The sequence below is a fragment of the Hemicordylus capensis genome, chromosome 3 (assembly GCF_027244095.1).
Source record: "Hemicordylus capensis ecotype Gifberg chromosome 3, rHemCap1.1.pri, whole genome shotgun sequence".
Lineage (NCBI taxonomy): Eukaryota > Metazoa > Chordata > Lepidosauria > Squamata > Cordylidae > Hemicordylus > Hemicordylus capensis.
Window position 1 is genome coordinate 194472267 of NC_069659.1, and position 24829 is coordinate 194497095.

At 42.7% G+C, this 24829-nt stretch overlaps 1 protein-coding gene across 16 annotated transcripts in view; it reads right to left on the bottom strand.

The window, feature by feature from the left end:
- Window positions 1–24829, bottom strand: part of SORBS1 (sorbin and SH3 domain containing 1) — a 304285-nt gene that overhangs the window by 192023 nt on the left and 87433 nt on the right. Inside the window, exon 3 of one of the 16 annotated variants that reach the window (XM_053307080.1) lies at window positions 19788–19831. The exons of the other annotated variants lie outside the window; for them this stretch is intronic. The gene's annotated coding sequence lies outside the window, so the exon portion shown is untranslated. The remainder of the gene's footprint in view (window positions 1–19787; window positions 19832–24829) is intronic. 16 annotated transcript variants of the gene reach the window in all.

Sequence of the window (24829 nt, forward strand, 5' to 3'; positions counted from 1 at the left end):
TACGACCACCACCCACTCTTTTTGCCCTGGAACCCTTTTAAAAAATCCAAATAGATTTGGATTCGGATTCTGAAAATTCGGCTACAAAACAAAACAGGGGTGATTCGGATTCAGAAAATTTGGGCACAAAACAAAACGGGGGTGTTTCGATTCGGATACAAATCGAAACGAGAAAATTCCAAAATGCACACCCCTATCAGATATACACCTTTTAACAAACTGCATTACCTGAACCTTTTGCTGCTATGACCCCTAGTGGTTTCCCCTCATACAGATAGCAAAGCTGCACTCAGACTAGCAATTGTGCAGTACTTATTAAGTGGATCCCACACCTTGTTTTTTTGGCCTGAAGACACAATATTTTCAGGAGGATTTCACAGATCCTCAGAACAATACAAATTGTTTAAATACAACTGATATATTGGCAGAAATAGAGCTCCCAAAGTAGTTAAATAATTGCTTACTGGAGATGTGGTTTTGTTTTGGTTTGAAAAGTCGCAGTTTTCCACTTCCACCTCTTAAATTACATCAAGCTTAGTCATTTCTCTCTCCTTATGTGCTACAAGAGACTCAGATTTCATCCTACTGCGGCCTGGCTGATATAACTTGCTGGTCAACACTTTCTTAACAAGTATATCTGGAACAGCCTTCTGGTTTCTGAGTGATCTAAGAAACGGCAGACATGCTCTCACAAATGCTTAAGGTGGGATGGGATGGATGTGGTATATATTCTTATTTGGTGACAGAGATATCTTCCAGTAAGAGATGTAATGCGGGCATCTACTACATACATTCCTGGCCTTCTTAGATCATTGTTTTATCGTATAAGGAATACATCCTTCTTAACTGTGTTAGAGAATAAAAAACCGCTTTCTCCATCTGGCACATCTGTTGCTAGAAAAGGACATTTACCCAACACTAACATCTGCTGCTAGAAGAATGCAGCTCTGTGGCTCCCCAAACTGTACTATATACCCTGGTAGCACAAGTGCCACAAGCACAAGTGCCCATAACGCAGTCCTCGCATGCTCTCACCACTGTGTACTTTTTTTCTTTTTAAGAGGCTGAGCATTTCCTGCTGTTAATCATTCCACTGGAATAATTGATTGTCATGTTTTGAAATGTGAAGAACAAAATCAAAGCCAAGATAGGTGAGGCTTCCACCTGCCCCATAAGAATGCCCTGCTACTTTGTGACTCTTCAATTACAATTTATCTGGACTGTGTGTAGGACTGAAGAGAGGTTCAGTGGTAGCACACATACTTTGGTTCAATTTCTGTATCTCCAGAGATTGTAACAATTTTCCTGATCATAATTAAACCTAATTAAATTCAGTTTAAATGCTCTTCTAGGTCCTAGATGCTAGCCTGGCTACTGACTGATATTCCATCCAGAACACAGAGTATACAGTATATGTGTTTACCCAGCTAAATCTTTCTTGTACTTCACAAACATCAAAGCACAACTTTATTCGTGGCAGGAATGTTTCATCCAGCCATATTGGTAGATAATTGAAAGGCCTTGAAATAGTTGAAGGCGTTACAATAACATAGGAGTGAAAATGTGTTATTCTGAATTATCAAAAGTAGCATCTGAGAAGAGCTTGGGTTTTCAGATAATGGAAAGAGGTAGGGTTTTTTGTTTTTGTTTTTAAATCATCCTCATATCTGTTTTTAGTCCACTTTCCAAAAAATATGGCTTATTAGGTCATCATGTCTGTGCATGTTTCAGGTGTTTCCCCGCCCCTCTCAACAATAACTTTTGTGTTTACAGTCAGATGCAAACCATATTTACAACAGAAGGTCCGAGAGGCAGGGATATTTTTATTTTAAGCTGCCTTCTTTGTTGGACAGCGTTGGACTTTGCGCTGTCTCTTGTCTCAGACAGTGGAGGACAGACTAGTAAGTCAGAGGGCTAGAGGGTCAAGACATTGGTCATCCCTTCTCCACTGCTCTCACACTATGCCTTTGAAATGTAGATTGGTACTCTTAGGAATTAACTTCCTTCCTCTTTCTCGTCCCTACCTGTCCTTCTACCTTGCAACATGGCAAGCTCCTCTCCCTGCACCATGTGTGCAGAGAAGATGCAGAATCCATCTGCATCCAGCTAGATAGATAGCTTAGAGATCCTAACTACTCACTTTCCTATCTAGAATGGAGTTCCTTAATAAATGCCTTATATATTGATTTGAAACTATGAATTGGCTCCAAGTTACTTTATTCTCAGTATACACGCATGCCTAACTAAATTCCGCTGTGTTGTGCCTCTGTGCACTCTGCTATAATGAGAAAGAGATTCTCTCACCACAGAGAATTTCCAACATTCTTAACCAGTGACCACTCACATTTTTTATCACCACGCCTTTAGAACTCATATGTTGAAAGATTCACCACATTGAAACCGCCCTGAGCCATTTTGGAAGGGTGGTATATAAATCTAATAAATAAATAAATAAATAAATAAATAAATAAATAAATAAATAAATAAATAAGAGAAGCAGAAAGTAGGATCTATTTTTTCTACATAGAACTTCTTTAAGTTGTTGTTTTTTTAATCATTTGTAAAAGCTCTCTGTCATGCCAATTAAACTGAAGCATTCTTATATAGACAAGTCTCTTAGTCTTTCAGTTCTTGTCACTTGGAAAGTCTTTCACCTAGAAAGTTGGAAGCTGCATATTGTTTCACAATTGACAGCCATTTGTCCTGTAGTATCTTTGACTAACACAATAAATTTCAGCACCCGTATTTGGGTGCACCTTTTATTTATTGTCAAATTTTGTTTCCTACTTTATCTTATTAAAAGAAAAAGTTCAAGGTGGCTAACAAAAAACAAAAGCAATATTCACTAGTTTTGATGGAAAACCAGCAGTTGTGACTGTACAGGTGAGTGTTTGACCTGGCTGGTTCTAAGAAATGAAGTGTATGGACAGGCTATTTAATGTTATGTGTGAAGTGGTTTAAAATGATCAGAGATGAGTTAACATGGCTAAAAATATTTTAAGATATTAAACAGCAAGTGTTGCGACAGTGAGAGACAATGAGGCTATTCTCACAATCGGCTAAAATCATGCTAGGGGAATCTAGCCCGATTTTAGCAGACCATGAGGAACACCAGGCTCAGTGCCTCACAGTGGGTTACCCGCTGAGGAAGCCCTCCCCTTAGCCCAGGTTAGTGGAGCGAGCGCTCCGCTAATCTGAGCTATACGATCGTGTGTTGCCACGGCACGGCTCCATGCCACAGCAATTCATGAGGAGACCTCCAACCGGGAGGCTAAAAAGCAGCCTCCCAGCTCAGGGGTCTCTCCAGCATGCTGGAACTCCTGGGGGCTGCATGGCACCCGAACTTCCAAGCCCCTGCCGGCTCTGTCACGGAGCCAGCAGTCATGTGGGTGGTTGATCCGGCCGCCCGGGGAGGGCTAATGATCGTCTGTGGGGAGAGCAGGCTTGGCTACTCTTACCGCAAACCCTCTGGAGCAGGTCTCACCGATCGTGAGACCTGCCTCAATATCTTCAACTATTTTGTGGGCCAAACTACAAATGGGAGTTATAGAGGTATGCTTCCAACCAGAAGTACCTCTCTTTGTGTAAAAAGCAGCAACATGGGGGGTGCAAGAACCCAATTGAGATTGAGGTGTCTGGAAAGCAAAAAGTTCACCTTTCCCCACTAAAAATCACCCCTGAAATAGTAGTTTCCTCCTGAAACCATTCCACTTCAGAGACAAATTGCCAGTAAAGGAGGGCGATTTTCAGCAGGAAAATAGCAAGCACGGAAACTGTGAACCTCCCCACATGACCCAAAACATACCAGGTTCACTCCCCCCCCCCCACACAGCTGTTTTTCACAAAAAAAGAAAAAGAAAAAAGAGAGGCACTTCTGATTAAAAGCATGTTTCTACTAGTATGTATATATGCCAATGCTGCTTGTTGACCCTCTGCCTCTGATTTAGAGGGTGTCCACATCTTTTCTATCTCTCATAATTTTACAGAGCCAGGCAGTACAGTAATATAGGACAGGTCAATGGATGACATCAGACCTGTTCACCTCCACTTGTGTAAATAATGTATGGAGGATGTGTGGATCATGCTCTGTCTGCCCTGAGACCCTGCATCTCACTGACCCTTGTGGCAGCCTGCTACATTGCAGCAGACGCCTAGGCTTCTAAAGCCCTGGATTCCTGGTCTATGGAACCCACTGGTCTTTCCCTGTAGCAGGATGCATAGAAGGCTTGCTTGGCTGAGGCAGGCTTTGCCTCTGAATCCTCTTGTGCTAGTCCTGTTAATACACTTGATGGTCTGCTTGGTGTGATATTCGGCCTATTCTGGACTCTCAGCTCCTGTTCTGGCCTTCTGGCTCTTGACTCAGCTCATCCCTCAGCATGTTCCTGGCTCTTGGCTTCTGTCTGACCCTCTGGCTTCTGACTGCTACTTCACTTGACCTCCAGCACGTTCCTGACTCTCAACTCTTGATTTGACTCTTTAGCCCTGGATTGGCTATTCAATGGAACATCTGGCATCCCTTTGAGTCTCCCAGTCCTGGGCCTGGACTTGAGCTCCCTAGCAACATCTGCCCACAGCTCAGCTCCTGACAGGAAGAAGCAGGTCCACACCACTGGCTCCAACCTAATGTTTGCACACCTGCTGGCCCTGCCCTGACATTTCTGTGCTCAGTAATCAGGAGGTGTGTCGTGTCATTAGGGGCTTTGGGGAAAGTCTAGAGAAGGAAACAAGTGAGGCAATCAGGGATTTAGATGAGGAAGAAAAAGGGATATTTTCAGTCATGTTTTGGAGACAGCTGAAGAACTGACAAAGCAAAGATTTCAGCAAGGATATTTTCCAGATCTTTCAATTTAACATTTTTCCTATTTGCTCTTTAAACCACACAACTGCTGCTACAGATTGTGAGGCACTGCAACTATCCTAACACAAGTACACAGTAAACTTTGATAAGAGAAAGAAAATAATCTTTTAAAATATGGAGTAGAATGTCTTTCATTGAGCTCCTTAAGGGTATTGGTTGAGTTCCTTCTGGTTTATTTTCTAACAGGAGAAAAATGGGCATTGAAAAATTCAAGAAGTCTGGTATAGTTTTGAAAGCACAGTATTAATGCTTTGACAGTGCATTCCTATGCATCTTTATCTGGATGTAAATTATATTGTGTTCCATAGGGTTCACTGTGGGTGCCTACAACTTACTGTAGCAACCACTGCATGCTGGGGCCTGCCATGCTGAAACAGCATACAAGCATGGCATAAAGTGGGCAAAGGTATGCAGAGCTTTTTGTTGAGCATGGAGAAGATGGTAACCACCAAATGTACTAGATGAAGGAAGAAAAATATGCCCACACTGTGTAGGCATATGTAATGTTTCACCGGCAGCTCAGACAGACAGACAGACAGACAGCCTTCTGTGAATCTTGAGCATGCAGCAAACCAAGAATTACCACACCACTGCAACTATGAGAACTAGAGGTGATATCCCCTAAATAAAAACATGAAAGAACCCCGGTCTTCCATTTTAGAGTGTAACTAATACATCTGCATGCAAAAAAACCCAAAAAACCATTTTGTGTGACTGAACTGTTCTTCAGACATTATCATATCCTAGTACAGGGGAAAGGGAGTGTAATGGCAAGCTCCATCCAATAGCCCCACCCATCACCGAGCCTCCCTGTTTATTTATTTATTTTATTTTTATTTTTTAACACATTTGTATACCGCCAAAAACACAAGTCTGTTGGTTCTGCTGGACCTCTCAGTGGCATTCAATACCATTGACCATGGTATCCTTAGGAACATAGGAAGCTGCCATATACAGAGTCAGACCATTGGTCTATCTAGCTCAGTATTGTCTTCACAGAATGGCAGAGGCTTCTCCAAGGTTGCAGGCAGGAATCTCTCTGAGCCCTATCTTGGAGATGCTACCAGGGAGGGAACTTGGAACCTTCTGGTCTCCCCAGAGCAGCTCCATCCCCTGAGGGGAATATCTTATAGTACTCACACATGCAGTCTCCCATTCATATGCAACCAGGGCAGACCCTGTTTAGCTAAGGGGACGTCACCAAAGATTCAAGAGCTGCTGTGGCCAAATACCACAGTGCTAATAGGGAACATGGCAGAGGCTTCTCCAAGGTTGCAGGCAGGTATCTCTCTCAGCCCTATCTTGGAGAAGCCGGGGAGGGAACTTGGAACCTTCTGGTCTCCCCAGAGCGGCTTCATCCCCTGAGGGGAATATCTTATAGTACTCACACATGCAGTCTCCCATTCATATGCAACCAGGGCAGACTCTGCTTAGCTAAGGGGACAAGTCATGCTTGCTACCACAAGACCAGCTCTCCTGATACCATGGTCAATGGTACTGAATGCCAATGAGAGTTCTAGCAGAACCAACATAATCGCACCCCCCTTGTCAAACTCCTAGCATAAGTAATCCACTAGGGTGGACCCTGCTTATTTTTATTTATTTATTTATTATTTTACATTTATATCCCGCTCTTCCTCCAAGGAGTGCAGAGCGGTGTACTACATGCTTAAGTTTCTCCCTGTGAAGTAGGTTAGGCTGAGAGAGAAGTGACTGGCCCAGAGTCACCCAGCTAGTATCATGGCTGAATGGGGATTTGAACTCGGGTCTCCCTGGTCCTAGTCCAGCACTCTTAGCTTAGCTAAGGCGTCAAGTAATGCTTGCTATCACAAGACCAGCTCTCCTCTTCTGGACTGCCTCTTGAGTATAGGGATTGGAAGCACTGCTTTGGAGTGGCTTCAGTCTTTTCTTGGGGGAAAGGTCCAGAAGGTGATGCTGGGAGACTACTGCTCGGCTCCTTGGCCATTGGGGTCTCGCAGAGTTCGGTTTTGTTCCCCATGCTGTTTAACATCCACATGAAACCACCGGGAGGAATCATTCAGGGACTTGGACTGAGTTTTCAGCAATATGCAAATAACTCTCAGCTCTATTTCTCCTTGTTATCTGATCCTAGGGAGGCAGCGGATGTCCTAAATCAGGGGCTGGAGGCAGTGATGGGTTGGATGTGGGCTAACAAACTGAGATTGAGTCTGGGCAAGATGGAGGTACTGTTGGTCAGTAGGAGGGCCAATCAGGATGAGGAGATTCTACCAGTTCTGGATGGGGTTGCACTCCACTTGAAAGAGAAAGTGTGCAGCTTTGGGGTACTGCTGGACCTAGCTCTGCTTTTGGAAGCTCAGGTGGAGGCAGTGGCAAGGGGTGCCTTTGCACAGCTTCAGCTAGAGCACCAGCTGCGTCCCTTTCTCGAGAAGGCAGAACTGGTCAGTTACCCCTATCTTAGTCACATCACGGCTGGTTTACTGTAACACACTCTGCGTGGGGCTGCCCTTAAAGAATATTTGGAAACTTCAGCTATTGCAAAATGTGGCAGCTAGGATTTTATCTGGAGATCATATCGCACTCATTCCAAAAGAGATGCACTGGCTAACTATTTGTTTCCGGGTTCAGTTCAAGGTGCTGGCTTTGACCTCTAAATCCCTTAATGGTTTCAGCCCTGGATATCAGAAGGGCATCTGTCAAGAGGGTTTTCTCAATATCTGACAAGCGGGGTTTCTGCCCACTTGACAGGATAATTGAAGGGAGATACATTGGAGAGGTATGTCTTTGAAAAATGTGAAGTAGTTTAAATAATGACTGAGTTTCATTTCTTAGAATATCAAGAAATTTGAACACACTGATTTATATCAACATGCAAGGTTTATGTCCATCATCACTTGACAAAGAGTTCCTTTCGAAACGGAGGTTCACCAGGTCACCGTCGTGTGTGTGGACGTCTTTCCTACTAACTTGGTTATAGACTTCATGTGCTTTGTTCATGATATGCAGTCCGTGGACCTTATAATTTATATGATTATATCTATTGTGGCATTTATTGTTGGTATATACCATAGCATTATGCATATTTAATTGGTTCATAATGTATATAGGCCCCTGATCATCTTGGTTGCCCTTTTCTGCACCTTTTCCAGTTCTACAATGTCCTTTTTTAGATGTGGTGACCAGAATTATATGCAGTACTCTAGGTGTGGCCGCATCATAGTTTTCACAGCTGCCGCACATTAAGTGGAAACTTTCAACGAGTTGTCCACCATGACTCCAAGATCTCTCTACTGGTCAGTCACCGACAGCTCAGATCCCATCAGTGTATACTTGAAGTTGGGGTTTGCCAGAATTGAACCACATTTGCCATTTTGTCACCCAGTCATCCAAATTGGAGAGATCCTTTTGGAGCTCCTCACAATCTGTTTTGGATTTTATTACCCTAAATAGTTTGGTATCATCTGCAAATTTGGCTACCTCGCTGCTTACCCCAACTTCTAGATCATCTATGAATAAATTAAAAAGCACCAGTTCTCAGTACAGATCCCTAGGGGACCCCACTTCCCTCCATTGTGAAAACTCTCCATTTATACCTACCCTCTGTTTCCTGTCCTTCAACCAGTTGGCAATCCACACACGTACTGGTCCCCCTTATCCCATGACTGCTAAGCTTTATCAAGAGTCTTTGATGAGGAATGTTGTCGAAAGCTTTTTGGAAGTTCAGGTATACGATGCATACTAAGTATGCTGGCGCTCTTCCATTGTCTCCTCTATAAAAAGATGCATGAGCAGAATTTTGGAAGATAGCAGAAATGCCTAAACTATGTACAAATTTGGGAAGGTAGAAATTGATGATAACATTTTCTATGAAACCAGTTACTTTTATTGATGTTTGCAAACAACTGCCTAATCTTGATTTAAACACATTCAGATGTTTTGCTGTCATCTGATTCAATCCCCAAAGATCTCAGCTTACTTTTATTTCTCACATATGCTAGGAGAGTACTTTGTTCACAATGCTGACTGGTGATTCATGCAAAGAGACATTTATTATCTCTCTTGTTTACACAGTCAGACAGGTGTTGTTATTATTTATTTATTTATTTATATTTTTTACATTTATATCCCACTCTTCCCCCAAGGAGCCCAGAGCGGTGTACTACATATTTAAGTTTCTCCTCACAACAACTCTGTGAAGTAGGTTAGGCTGAGAGAGAAGTGACTGGCCCAGAGTCACCCAGCTAGTATCATGGCTGAATGGGGATTTGAACTCGGGTCTCCCCAGTCCTAGTCCAGCACTCTAACCACTGCACCACGCTGGCTCTTTTAGTAGGTGCAGCTTGTTAAGAAGGGGAGAAAAAAGCTACACGTGCCAAAATTCCATGCTGCTCAATTATAAAAAGGCACAGGATCCCCCCTTCTGTTTTCCTTTGTATCTGGTCACCCAAGGAGTAACTGCCACCATCATATCACATATTGAGGCCCACTGTAGGCAAAGGTCTAGGTGCCCCTTTCTGATTTATTGCAATACCTTAGCCTTCCAAGGAATACTTTTCCTCTGTAGCACAGGGTGGGATAGCTGGATCTTTTGGTAACTGCAGGGACTCTAATAGCTTCCAGGAGAGCTGCCACATCTCCTGAGGTTCAGACCCTGAATAGAGCATGGAACATGGGTGCTGACAGGTGGTACCTGCCAGATTAGTGGTTAAGTAGACTGGCATTAGGGAGGAAATTATAAATTAAAAAATAACCAATAAAATTTTTAGTCAAATCCAGCTCTCCGAGATAATGTACATGTAGGTGCCATACTTTATGTGGATGTTACTAGTAACATCTCTAGAATTACCTCTTATCTACTGTTAGTGTGAATTAAAAAAAAGAGACAACCTCTTCTTCACGAACCCTGTATTTAACCCAAGATTAACTCACAGAACAAATCAATCCAGAATTTTCACTTGAGGCACAAATGTCCAGGCTCAAACTAGCATACTTGGGACACATTATGCAAAGATCAAGCTCCCTTGAGAAGTCCATAATGTTGGGGAAAGTTGAAGGAAAGAAAAGAAGAGGGCGACCAGCGGTAAGGTGGATGGACTCGATTCCAGCAGCAATGAATGCACCACTGAAAGACCTTAAAGGCCAAGCTGAAGAAAGATCATCCTGGAGAGAATCTACCTATGTGGTCGCTAAGAGTCAACACTGACTTGATGGCACTTAATCAATCAAACTCATTTTCTCTTTCACAACTGGTGATTAAAGTAGGCGACGCTCGATTAGGGCATCATCGCATCCTCATGTAAATCTCTGCTCCTTACATTCATTACAGAATGTCAAGGAGGAGAAAAATTAAAGCTCCTAAATGCCAGCACAACTAAACTGAAAAGCAGCTTGAGAAACTGGCACAGAACCCAACCATTACAAATAGCTAAGATACCTCCAATTATCATTTTTCATCATCTGTTACATATATCCTAAAGTTCAAGAAGTGCCACTGCTTATAGAGAGTCAAATGACTAGCAATAAATGAAGCTCCTTTCTTTGTATTATGCTTCCCATGTAAAATTTCTAGGCTGCAAAAAGCTCAGGAAAAGTGGCCATGTGCAGAAACAGGTAACATGGCCCCATTCACAAGGCGCTTCAGGCAGTGCTGGGTTTCCAGCCTGGCTGGGAGCACCTTTCCTTGCCTTGAAAGGCAGAGAGACTCATTCCCAGCCAGGTTGGGAACCCAGCTCTGGCTGAAGCATCTTACAAAATGGGGCCACGGGCAACAGGTTGCACCCATGCCACTGGCAGCTTCCTAAGTGCCTGTTTACAGGGCATTTACATCACATTGTCTGCAAACTGCTGATCTCCTGTGCTTTCCCTGAGCTGCTTCTGCTTCTTTTGGGAGCTTGGAAAATCCTGCTTTTTAGAAAGAAAGAAAGAAAGAAAGAAAGAAAGAAAGAAAGAAAGAAAGAAAAGAAAAGAAAAGAAAAGAAAAGAAAAGAAAAGAAAAAGGGGGGAAAGAAGCATCCTGTCTAGTGTGGACAAATTGCTGTTATAGCAATAGCAATAGCAATAGCACTTACATTTATATACCGCTCTATAGCCGGAGCTCTCTAAGCGGTTTACAATGATTTAGCATATTGCCCCCAACATTCTGGGTACTCATTTTACCGACCTCGGAAGGATGGAAGGCTGAGTCAACCTTGAGCCCCTGGTCAGGATCGAACTTGTAACCTTCTGGTTACAGGGCGGCAGTTTTACCACTGCGCCACCAGGGGCAAAAGCCTTTCAGTTATGGCTTTTTTAGGGCCTCTGTGCCTTTTATATGGAACACATTCACTGCATTCTCAACCAGTAAGTAAGTAAGTAAGTAATTTAATACTACGGTCAATGACCAGTCAACATACACATCAAAATACAAATAAACTTAAAATGAAATGAAATCAAAACAGTAAATCTAAATAAAAAAGCATCAAGGGATACAAAAATCTCAATCACAGCTAATCAATTGCTCTCGTCTCAGTTTACAGGCTGCTTCACAGAATCTTGTTGTCCCCGCTGTAACAACTGCATGTTGGTCCGCCATGAGATAGGAAATATAGTACTCTTCTGGTTGACCTGGCTTGTTTTTTTTTTAAGAATGGCTCAATCCAGGTAGTATGAATGCCCTTATAATAGGCACAGTGTAAGAGAACGTGTAAGATGGACTCAATGTCGCCTGAACCACATGGACATAACCGGTTCCTAAGTGGTATCCCCTTAAAATCTGCCATCCACAATGGCCGAAGGCAAGGCATTAAACCGCGCCAGTGAGAAAGCTCTCCTCTGATTCCAGGTGGTCAAGTGTGTGAGGTATGCAGCTAGCTGAGGGTAGTAAAAACCACCCTTTAGCTGAAAAACCACCTAAAGTACTACTGGTGATAACCAGTCTTAAATCCAATTGCTTCTCCATATCTACTACACCATGTTTAATCATTTCTTTGGCAGCATCCTAACCCAAAGCCAGTAGATATTGTGGAGAGAAGCCATATCTGCCCATATTATCATAAAGGCTCTTGCAACAATTAGAGTGAAACTCATCTTTCAGTACCAAGGGGGCAAGGCCCTGGGGGCAGACATATAATTTGAGCAAGTAGTTAAATGTACGAAGCTGCGCCTGTGCCTCAGCTCTGGTCAACCCTGTTTCTAAACATGGGCATTCAATACACATCTGGGGACTTGAAAAATGGCACGAAGAAATCCAAATTGAACCACTTCCAGGGGCTTAAAATTACAGGTGGAACAAATCTGGACCCCGTACATTTGTGCCAGTATTTTAGCCTGATACACCCTAACAGCCGCAGGGATGAAATGTCCCCCTTTAGTGTGAAAAAGTTTCAGTACAGCGGATGCACTCCTCTGAGCACTCGCTGCAGCATATTCACATTGTGGGCCCCACATACCGTCTGTGTGAAAAACTAGACCCAAGTACTTGTAGGTCTTAAACCTGCTCAACCCTGCACCCATTAATTTGCCAATTATGTTCTTTAGGTCTTTTGGAAAATACCACGACAATTAGTATTTTGTGTATTTATGACTAGTGACTCAAGTTCACAGAACTGTGAGAGTCTTCGTAGCACCCTCCTCATATCAACTAGAGTTCTTGATAGTATGGCTGTGTCATCACCATAGAGTAAAATCAAGATGGATCTACCAGCTAGCTTAGGCTGATGGATGTCAGAGTTGTCCAGGAGTGGGATTAAGAAATTAATATAAAAATTGAACAAAAAGGGAGCTAAAATACATCCTTGCTTAACCTCCTTCTGCGTAGCAACAGGTTCAGACAGATGGCATTTTTTTTATTACACTTTACTCTGAATGAGGCCTGATCTAATGTAGATCCACCGACTGGAAAGCCAGCCTGTTCATCTCTATGGATGTTATCTGCTTCCTCCAATCACTAAGCTTATTACCAAGATGTCTTGCATACATTTTGCTAACTATGCTCAGCAGGCTCACTGGGTGATAATTAGATGTATTCTCAACCAGTTACCAGCATGAATGGGGGATTAGTGTTGAATAATCTCTGATCTCAGAATTCCCTAATGCCAAGTTTTTTTTCGGGGTGTGAGTGGGGGTGGGTGTTAATTATGTTTCATCTCATTATTATAATTATTTTATTTTTAACAGAAAGAAACTGACTTTGTGGTAATTCAGAGAGGCTATTCAGAAGCACTAATCCCCTCTCCATGTTGAATAGGGAAACAATAAAACCAACTAAACCTAAAGGGGACAACTTTCAGTTAGCGTTGAATGGAATTTACTTCTGAGCAAACATTATAGCAGGATCTTGGCCATGAGGAAGAGTAGTGCTGTATAATAAAGCACTATATTAAAGCCACCATTTTAATTCTGATTCCAGCTAATTGTGGGAATTAGCTAAAATTCCAACAATGTTAAAAGGCTTTAGTGTGAAAGAATTGGTGTTGCTTCTTTGAATGTTGCTATATTACTATTGGATTCTTTTGCTGTTAAGTTTTAGTTTGGTGTTAAGTCTGAGACACTGCTGTTAAAAAAAGATCAATTCACTCATAAATGACTGCTAAACACCTTAAAGGATCCTTGATGCAAAAAAGCTCAACCATAATACCATTGTCTATCCATTCCATTTCTTCACTATACTTAAAAAGGACAATTTATCCAGGGTTCACTTGTCTGAGACGGGAGGAGGTTGGGGATGTGGCACATTTTCTTTCCCTGAAGTGGCAGGAGGCAGCATCAGCAGTGAGGACCCCGTGCTTGAAAGCAGGTGGATGGGGAGCATGCAAGGATTTAGCTTACTCACCTGTACCCTCAATATTGCTGCAGTTACTGGGAAAGAAAGCACACTACAGCTGCAACTTCCTCCTGTCTCAGACAAGTGTCTACACAGTGCTTCAGTCCCATAGAAACCCAGGAAGCTGCCTTATACCGAGTTAGACCATTAGTCTATCTAGGTCAGTATTGTCTACACAGACTGGCAGTATTTATATATTTATTTTTATATACCACCTGATATATGTATCTCTAGGCAATGTACAGTACGTAGCTCTCCAAGGTTCCAGGCAGGAGTCTTTCTCAGCCCTCATTGTACCTGGCACCTTCTGCATGAAAAGCAGATGTTCTATCACTGAGCTATAGCCCCATTCCCAAGAAGATGAGGTGGTAGCAACCGAGCAGCCTCCTATGCTACAGACACACATGCATTAAATGATATAAATACATATTCATGTCATCAAGTCTTTTTTCATCATTATTTTGGGCCTTTCCAGATAGCAATAAACTGTGGGATATATAAAGCTCTTATGCAAGTTCCAAATACGATCTTATCCTCCATAAACATACTGAAGCAAGACTCCATGCTATTTCCCAGTGTGATTTTACCCTCTGTACATACTAGGAGCAGGGGACCTTGTGTGATTGTCACAGCACCACCTGCTGGCACGCTCTTGCATTCCAAGAAAAACTCACCCTTTGTCATTAGTACTTTTATGACAGCTGACAAATGGGGTGTGTACCTCTCAGCACAGACCTTGCATTCTAGGTATGTAGCTTGTTCTAAATATGTCCCTTTACAAGTAACATACTTGGAACTAAAGGAAGTGTGCCTGGGACAAATAAATATTTTAAATTAAATAATGCTACCTCTGAATATCCTACTAGGCATTACAGTTAAGTTTCTAGGTGCTATAGCTCCCTGGCACCTGGGAGTTGTCAAGCCCTATCTTATATATTATATGGTTCTGCCCCAAATCCACTCTTCACCCCTTGAACTGAAAGTTCTCAATCAGTCAATCAATATTTATTTCAGTCTGTCAGCATAAGATAGAACATCAAAACAGTGGCATTAAAAACAGTCAATGCCTGAGGAAAGCAATAACTCTAAAGTCTGAACTAAGAACTATAGAATGTTATGAATGGAATTAAAACATAAGATAAATGCATAAAGGCTAAGAAGTTTATGAGCATAAGACTAAAATCTATGAGAAGCTATAGAAAAGATTATAATTAAAATCTGATTAAAATATGATAAAGTGAGAACTGTATAACTGGATGGGAGAGGTAGCAGTGCAGGTATGAACTATGCTGGGCCTAATTAGTTCTTGCTGGCAGTCAGATCCTGGCTGAGTTTGCACGCTACCATGCAAAACTTGGCAACACTGTGCATTGTAAGAGGGTTGTAGTTGAAGAGTAGTAGGGAGACGTTGCCAGGCCACACAAGCCAGTTCTACCTTTTAAGTATCAAGAGAAGGCAGGTACTGCAGATGTCTCTATAAAATAGGCAATGTAAGAGGATGTGCTTGGTGGTTTCAACTTGCCCAGCATTGCAGGGGCACAAACATTCTAGGAAGGGGATCTTCCATCTAACACAACCGAAGGGAGGGTGCTGCAGCAAGCCATGGTGAAGGCTCTTCTGTGGTTGGGGGCTCTGGCTGGATTAGATATGCAGCAGGTGCCACTATATACCTTCGGCTTTCAGAAATCGGGAAATTAGGCACTCTACCTAGGTCGGATGGGTGCTCTGCATCCATAATGCACTGTTTAAGTAGTGTCCTGGCCTACTTATAACCCAAGGAAAGTAGCTGGCGGGTGGTGGGGAGCCCGAATGATGTTAGTTTCACCAACAGGGTTTGCTTCCAGGCGGATTGGTATCCATCCTCCAACAGTAAGAGGGCTAGGCCCGTTGGGAAGAAGAATAGTCAGAAATGGACCATGGACAGCCATACTCTGGCTTCCACTTTCACATAATAAACCAGCATTGGAAACCTGGAATACTGTTCTTAGGAATTTAGACTGGACGAGCTCCAGAGGGGCGAGCTGGGCTCTGGATGTTGGGCCAGCAACTTAGTTTCAAATAGTTTAAGGGCTACAGGTATGTAATAGCCTCCTTTTGATCAGAAAAATTTTAAGATGGCAGCCGTGCTCCTCTGGGCGTTTTGGGCATCATAGCTGCCTGATGCCAGGACATGCAAGACCACCCCCAAGTATTTGAAGCATGAGACCTGCTCTATTGTGTTCCCGTCTGTGCACCAGGAGTGTGTCTTTCGTCTCCTGGCAAAGGCCATTATTTTGGTTTTATAGCAATAGCAATAGCAATAGCAATAGCACTTACATTTATATACCGCTCTATAGCCGGAGCTCTCTAAGCGGTTTACAATGATTTAGCATATTGCCCCCAACATCCTGGGTACTCATTTTACCAACCTCGGAAGGATGGAAGGCTGAGTCAACCTTGAGCCCCTGGTCAGGATTGAACTTGTAACCTTCTGGTTACAGGGCAGCAGTTTTACCACTGTGCCACCAGGGGCTCAGTAGTAGTTTATTTCCAAATGGTCCTCTTTACAATATTGAATGAGGATCCCCAGTGCTCTACTAAGACCTATGGGGGTCCTAGAGAGAATTGCTGCATGATCTGCATACAGCAGGATGGAAATGTGTTTATCTGCCAGCTTTGGGGATGAAAGTCCAAGTTGTTTAGGTGGCCCACCATGGTGTATATGTAAAAGTTGAATAGAAGTGGGGAAAGTATGCAACCTTGTTTGACACCTTTATGGCATTTGACAAATGACCTTGGGGGTTGCATCTGACTTTCAGGAACATGCCATTGTGAAGGGTATGGATGAGAAACAGCAGGCAACAGTTGATCAAAAAGCCTTCCAGTTTTTCCCACAATTTGGCTCACAAGATGGAGTTGAATGCAGACTTGAGGTCTATGAAGGCAGCATACAGGAAGACTGTGTTGTGGGTGGAGTATTTCCCAGTCGGGTGCTGGAGTACTACTGGGAACTAGTTAATGGTGGATCGTCCCTCCATGAATCCAGCATGCTCCTCTGCTAGGAGCTTTTCTTGTTCCAGACAGTCTCCTTGTTTCCAATACAGGTCTCTGGTGTAGAGTTTGCTTATTGTGCTGAGCAGGCTGAGCAGTCATTAATATTCTCAGTAAAAACAAATATAGTGTTAAAGAATCAATATCACCATCCACTTCTTGGCCTTTTTAGATCAAGTACAAACATTATCAGTGCTCAATGGCTCCCAGTCCATTTCCAGGCCAAATTCAAAGTGCTGGTTTTAACCTTTAAAGCCCTAAAATGGCTTGGGACCAGGCTACCTGAGAAAGCGCCTTGTCCATATGTCCCAGCTTGGACCTTAAGTTCTTCATTGATGGCCCTGCTCCAAGTGCCCCTGCCAAACGAGGTGAAGTTGGTGGCTACTAGGGAGAGAGCCTTTTCAGTGCTTGCACCCCATTTATGGAATAGCCTCCCCAGTGAGATTCACCTGGCACCATCACTTTGTTCTTTTAGATGCAAGGTGAATCTTTCTGTTTACTCAGGCTTTTTACATTTGATTTTTAAAATTGACTTAAAAACAAGTTTTTAAATTGCTTTGTACTGGAGTGAGTAAGTGTGTGTGTGTGTGTGCGCGCGCGCGTGCGTACGTGAGAGAGAGACTGAGACTTGATGCGTTTTATGTGTTTTTATTGGATGATTTAATTTTGGGGCACAGCGGGGAAATGCTTGACTAACAAGCAGAATGTTGCCGGTTCGAATCCCCGCTGGTATGTTTCCCAGACTATGAGAAACGCCTATAGTGGGCAGCAGTGATATAGGAAGATGCTGAAAGACATCATCTCATACTGTGCAGGAGGAGGCAATGGTAAACGCCCCCTACCAAAGAAAACCACAGGGCTCTGTGGGTGCCAGGAGTCAAAATAGACTTGACTGCACATTTTACTTTACAAGAAAGGCAAAAGGGCAGCTCCAGTTCCTCCAGATTGTTCAGAAAGTTTTCGCCTGAGTGCTGGAGGCGATTCTGGCTGAGGTGAGGCACTGGGATCTGAATTTTAAAAGTGCTGAAAAGGTGAGAAATAACTAATGCTTCTGTGGATACTGATATAAATGAAGCAGCTGTTTGTAAAATAAGGGCTTAATTTGTAAAATTAACTGTTTGTAAAATAAGGGCTTAATTACATGTTATACATAAATGAGCATTAAAAAGCCAGTACAGAGAGGAAATTGGCCTTTTCCCTACTTGCTGCTTCACCACTCTGCCACCCAAATGACCTTTACATATCTCCTAGTATGTCAAGTCTCCAAATATGTGTTCCCTCAACAGAAGGGGAAAGGGATTTGGGGTGATGATTTGGAGTGGAGGTGGGAAAAATATTAAACATCTGTCCCAGTCCTTCTTTATTCCAAACTTCACACTCCCAAAGCTGCTTTTCTCTACAAATTTTGTACTGTATTCTGAAACCAAAATGACAAGTTTCTGTATATCCAAAATGAAATAATTCTGCAAATGCCATAGATCTATTTACAGATGGTCTAAAGGCAGATTTGGATGGGAAAAGTTGAAAGAAAAAGAAGAAGAGGACAACCACAGCAAGGTGGGTGGACTTGATTACGACAGCAGTGAATGCACCATTGAGAGACCTTAAAGGCCAAGCTGAAGACAGATCATCCTGGAGAGAATCTCTATGTGGTCGCTAAGAGCTGACACCGGCTTGATGGCACTTCATCAATCAATCAATCAATCAATCAATCAATCAATCAAAGGCAGATTCTGCAATCTAACATTTCACCTTTTCTGATATGTTTCACCTTCATTAGCTGTAACTTCCATCTAGGAATGAAATGGTAACATACATGGCCTATTTCATCTTTACATTTGACTGAAGAGGCTACCCTGTAGGCCAGATACTGCTCACATACACCAAAAGTATGTGGATTTGGGTTATTTACATCAGAAAACATTTATCTATGAATCAGCCAGACTTTGATCATCATGCTCTTGTTTAGAAGCTTTGCAAATTCATGACTGTTTTGTTTTTCAAATTATTCCAATTCTTGGTCATGCTCTTTGAACTGTAAAAACTAATCCCAAATGAGATAGGCTTCCAGACTCCAAAGTTTCCCTAATATGGTTATTAAAATATCTGACAGATAGGATGACTTTACTTCTCATTTGGGCTGTGTATTTAAAAGCAACATTCTCTTCCACAACAGCATTAACTCACCATTTAAACATTTATTTCCTAAATTTTAGAAAAGTTAGTTATTGATAGTATGCTCTCCTCCTTTCTAAATGTGAAGGGGTAACCATCAAAGAATGGGGCTCTGATGAAAGCTTTTGGGTTTCTGGCAGCAATAGAGCATTAGAAAAGATGTCATTTGTATTGTGACGGTTGGGCTCCTGGCACAGAGGCCGGAAGAAGGGAGTGCTCTTGGCATTGCATAAGCCGCACAGTCCAGAGAGACCACAATTGGACACTGCCTCTGCAACTGTAGCCCCACTGGAGGGAAAGAAGATGGATCCGAACTGGAGGGAATTGGGGGGTGGGGTGTTCACCTTGAGAGTCATATGCATATCACAAAGGAAATAGATCCTCTGTCTGCTCTAGTTACCATCCTTCTTCATACTATGCTGTCACAGTCGGGCATCTCAAGCGAGTGGCTGGCTGAAGAATAACTGGAACAGTGAGGTTTTCCCCCTCCTCCCACATCACTTGGGAACAACACACATAGGTCCCAAAGGGGAGAAACCCCACAGCTATTTTAGGGGCTCTCAGAACTGAGGTGAGGGTTCACCTGAGAGTTCAGACGCAGCCCATGTCTTAAAAATCCTCCCAAACTCTGAAAGCACTTTCCACCCCTAAGCAGTGCAATAACTTTGCTACTCAGCGGGGCGGGGGGCGGATGCTTTATAGGCCACATAGGTTTGGATAAGTTCCAAAGGATCAGAAAACCAAAACTGTTTTCCTTATATACATTTTAACATATTTGCATTTTTTAAATAAAGAGGTATTTCCAATCTAGCTATCCAAAATGCACAGTCCAAGAGATTCCACAGACCAAACTTTGTTTAACAGACACAAATTTAAGGGGGAAAGTCAAAACAGTTTATCTAGGAATAGTTAGGCTCAAGTTACTTCAATTCACACTAGAATTACCTTGTACACATATGTGAAGTTTTATTCATCTAGTCCAGAGGAAGCTGTAAAAATTAACAAAAATAGCAATTATAATTGGCCTGTGGAGAATGCTGAAAGGCACACTAGAGTTGATTAGCCAAAAAATAGTCCAGAAAAAGTGTACCCTGAGCTAAGGCAATGTTACACCCATGCATTTTGTAGTTCCTTGTACTTCTACGAAGATCTTACTGGCAGCAAGGACAGTTGGATAGAATCTAGCCCAGCCCTGCTATAAACAGAAGTACAGGACTGAAGATATGACAATGTTCTTACAACAAAGAAACCTAAATTCTGTGCCAAAAACTCCAAATGGAGCTCAGACTAAACGTTATGAAAATTTGCATAGAATTGCTTGTGTTATGTAACCAATTCAAACAGTGATTTTGAGGGTTTGGCCCTATCTTGGAGATGGCAGGGAGGGAACTCAAAACCTTCAGCTCTTCGCAGAGCAGCTCCATCCCCTGAGGGGAATATCTTACAGAGCTCACACTTCTAGTCTCCCATTCATATGCAACCAGGGCAGACCCTGCTTAGCTAAGGGGGCAAGTCATGCTTGCTACCACAAGACCAGCTCTCCTCTTTGACTTCTTGAAACCTCCAGCTAACACCACGTTGAGTGCTGAAGCACTTCCAAATAATTAAAGAAGAAGAAAAAACACGTAGCTCTCTTGAGCACTGAACTGCTCTTTAAAGTGAAGTCTGGAAGGGAGGGAAGGGGAGGAGTTACTTTCACCTCCAGGCACACTCCCCTCTTTAGTCATTACTCTTTTGGTCTGGTTCAAGAAACGTGCTCCTTCTATTATTCCCCCCCCCCCCGCACTTTAAAGAAAATTTCAGTGCTCAACAGAGCTGCATGTTTGTTTGTTTTTCTTTTTTAATTATTTGGAAGCACTTCAGCACCAATTGTGGTGTTAGCTGGAGGTTTCAAGAAGTCAAAAATCTCCTTGATGAGTGGGGCAGGAACAAGTTCAGTTTCTGTTTGTGATGGGATCACAGCAGCTGTGGGAAGAAAGGAGTGTTCTACCACTCTCAAAGTTGTGCATACAAATTGAGAGATCAACACTGTGAAAACTAAAAGTGGGGAGGACAAGTGTGTGCTGAAGTCCCTCAGCTACCAAGATTAGAGGCTTCCTTTTGCATATGTGTGAGCGCTTCAGTGCCATGGCTGGAAAGTTTTAAAAAACAACCACCACCATGGTTGTTCAACAGCCATCTGCAGGCAAAATAAAGACAAGAATAAAACCAGCCAATTTACGTAGTTTGTCATGCACTGCTTGCCCCAGGTGGTAAGAGTGAACAGAGAAGAAAATAAGGGTGGGGCACTGATGGGTGGAGAGAAGGTGAGGAGGTAAGGTAAGGAGGCACTGCAAAGAGTGTTTTTTTAAAATAGTAGAATGCTGACAGCAGAGATGAGAAGACTGCATAAAACGACAGGCAAAGAAACTGATGTGTGTGCACAACCCACAACTGATCTCAATAAAATAAAATGTGCAAGTCCACTGATCATTGCACAAAATACCTTCTCGTCTATAAAACCGTTTAGATTGCCCACGAGGCAATAAAGGAGGATCTTCAACTACACTAGAGAACAGTTTTCTCTCTGATTTTTTTAATGTATGTGTGGAATGAGTTTTGTTCTGGGCAGCAGAATCAAGGCAATTTGTGCACACCTGCATTCAGAGTGGGGCCTTTCTGATTCAACCTGAGTGAGATCTAAAATTAACTGAGTGGACATTTTAAAATGTGTGAGTGCGCACACACACATATATACACACACATATACACACACATACAGACACACCTTAGAGGGAACACTGCTGGAGAATACCCCCCAGACTGCAGCACACTATCGATTCAAATCTGGAATAGATTCTAGCTTAGCTTTGCTTTATTGATTAATCCTGCCATCCACAGGGCCACATTAGACATTACTTGGTGAACAAGTGTTCATTATAAAGAAGCTCTTCAGTAACAAATGCCAACTTACAAGTTCTTCAAGCTCTTTTTCTCCTCTTGCTCTTCAAAATGCCATGATCCCAGTCCCTATCAGTGGCTCAGAGTCTGACCCTAAAGACCCAGCCCCAGGCCCTGAAACTAGGTCAAAGCCTGAAAGACCACCAGAGTATCCAGTGGCACCTGCTTCTCCCCTTCCATCATCCTCCCCGATCAGAAGCAAACAAGGCAGGATCAGCTGAAGAGTAGAAGGAGGAGACAAGACAAGTTCTTCCTTGGATCCTAAAAAGAGGTTAATACAACATAAACTCTTATTTAATATCTACTGGATACCTCAGAGGATGTTTAATAAGGGTTGGTTGCAGAATTCTAGTTGTCTAATTTGGATGTGGGAACACTTAGGCATATAATTTGGACTTATCCTATTAGTGTTCAATTTAGCCTTGAAATTCATAACATTGTAAACATGACTCTATCACTGTTGGTTAAAGAGATTTGTGCTCTCTTGGGTTATATTTCTAGTCTATGGAATTTACCTTTACATCAAGAACTATGGCTTCTCCAAATATGGAAAGCTGCTAAAAAAATTATTATAGTGGTGTAACAAGTACAGAGGGGACCCATGTTCACACATACTCACAACAGTGCCTCCTGCTCACCATTGGTGGCAGCTTGCCACCACTTGCCAGCTGGCAAGAAGGCAGGGAGAGTCGCTCCGGCCCACGCTGCCCAACGCAGCACGAGCTGATCTCCCTCCCAAAGGGGGCCATGTGGCCCCGTTTGGAAGACCATGCCCCCACGCCTAATGTCAGAAGTGGGGGTGTGGTTAGCCGGCCCCCTGCATCTGATGTTAGGTGCCGGGGGCAGGGCCAGGGGGCTGTGGTGGTGGCCAAACACGGGCCGCTGGTAGCCTCCCTCCGTGCCTGAACTCAGGTCTCCCCGGTCCTAGTCCAACACTCTAACCACTGCACCACACTGGCTCTCTTGGAGCTGACTGGCCAGCAGTGGCAGCAAGGTGCCACAAGCAGTGGCAGGTGGAGGGGCAGATGAGCAAGGCAGCCACCTAGATTCCAGGACATGCTCTTAGAACCTGTCCGAAAACTTACAGCTCCACTCCAGGATTATTATGCAACATCGGAAGTAAAAATCTGCTCCTGATTTGCGACTTTGGATAACTTATATATGTGTTTCCTGTCTGTATCTGGTTTCACTCCAGCAAAGTAGTAAAGAAGAGGAGTTTTCAGAGGTTTTGTCAAACTTTAATGAACTCTTTGTGCTTTGAATAAATTATCTTTAGAAGAAGGGGTTTATATAATATTCGTATATCATGTTAATGTTTAAGATCTCATTTTTAATGCTGTTTAAATTATTTTCAATTATATTACTGGCAATTATAGTAATTATGTTACTTATATTACTAAGGTTTTAGTATAAGGGCTAGTATTGGGAGGATGTGTATGGTTAGGAGGAGGTGTTCACGGGTATGGGTTGGGTGTGTTGAAAGGGAGCTTTGAGTGGTTTTTCCATGTTGTGTGGATAAAAATATGTATAGGGAGTAAGCAGCGGTAATGAGGGTCCCGAGGCCAGTGAGGATAATGGTGGGGGGCGATCAGTTGAATAGTGATGTAATGATTGTTAGTTCGCTGACAAGGTTAATGGTTGGTGGGAGGGCGGGGTTCATAAGGCAGGTAAGTAATCATCAGGTTGCTATGAGGGGAAGAATAAGTTGTAGGCCTCGGGCAAATAGGAGGGTGTGGCTGTGTGTCCGTTCATAGTTGGTATTAGCGAGGCAAAAAAGTGCGGAAGTGCCATGGGCAATTATTAGGGCTATATTATTATTAGTATAATAATGGTGGTGGGGAACTTCTTTTATATCTCTTCATGATCTTGTCCTTTCTGTTTATCTTCATTGCTTTTCTCTCCATTCTCTACCTCAGTCCCTCTGTTCATCAAACTCTAATCATCCTACTAAACCCCCATTCCCTAGTACTGTCTCATCTCCATGCCAGCTCTCTCATAGATCTTTATGTATGATACTCTCTTCCTTTAAATATTTGGCTGGCCTCATTTTAAGAAATGATTAAAAACTAATCTCCACCGGGGGAGGGGGGGAGAATACATCTCTCTTGATGTATTATTTGACACCAGATTCTTCCTATACCTGGGTCAATTAATTGTATATTCTTTTAATTCTATTCCCTCTCCCAGCGAGCAGAAAGTGGTCCTCTTCTACCTGAATGTCATTTTCAAGATTGAGAGCCTGCAGGCAGAGACTTCAATTTTCTATTTTTGTTCAGGGCCTAATACCTATTATGTGATTTTATAAGTATTAAATGATAATGCCATTCCATTCAACAACCATATGTGAATAAATAGTTGCAGGATTAGACTCTTGGCATGTACTTTTGCAGAAAGCCCTGCGGCTCTATTATTTGGCTCTTAATATAGCTGCATCTCTAAATTTGAATGGCAACTATTTCTTATCAAGTACTGAAGAGGTCTTTACATTATTTTCTGTCATTTACTTCTGTTAGCACACTAATGTCCTAAGGTACATTGAGATGTTGCAATGTAAATTACATTGGTGACATGTTAATTTAAGCATCTGTCAACAGTAAGGGGAAAAGTGGTTCATTTCTGTAATGAAGTCCTCCATGACCATCCTCCAGAATGCATGTGGCATGTTGAGAGAGATCTGCATATCCTCATGAACTTTGACAGGAATGTGTTATAGAGTACCCTGGACCACTGGAAGATTACTGCAATGTTATGACACAGTGCACCTGGCATCCACTACTGGTCTTATGAGCTACAGCACAGCTAAAGAAAGGCTGGCAGCCAAAATGATGTAATGTGGTGCAGTCTGCTTATGGGCTACTTGTAATGCCTTTCACTACACATTTTTCTCTAGTGGCCTGTGTTGTCAGAGGCATCACTGATTTGAGTCAAACTTATCCCTTATTATGAATGCGTCCCAATTCCCTTCAAATGTAAACTGCCCAGAGACGAATGATAACTGAAATTTGAACAAAACTTTACTATTTCAAATATCCCATCCCATTAGGTGG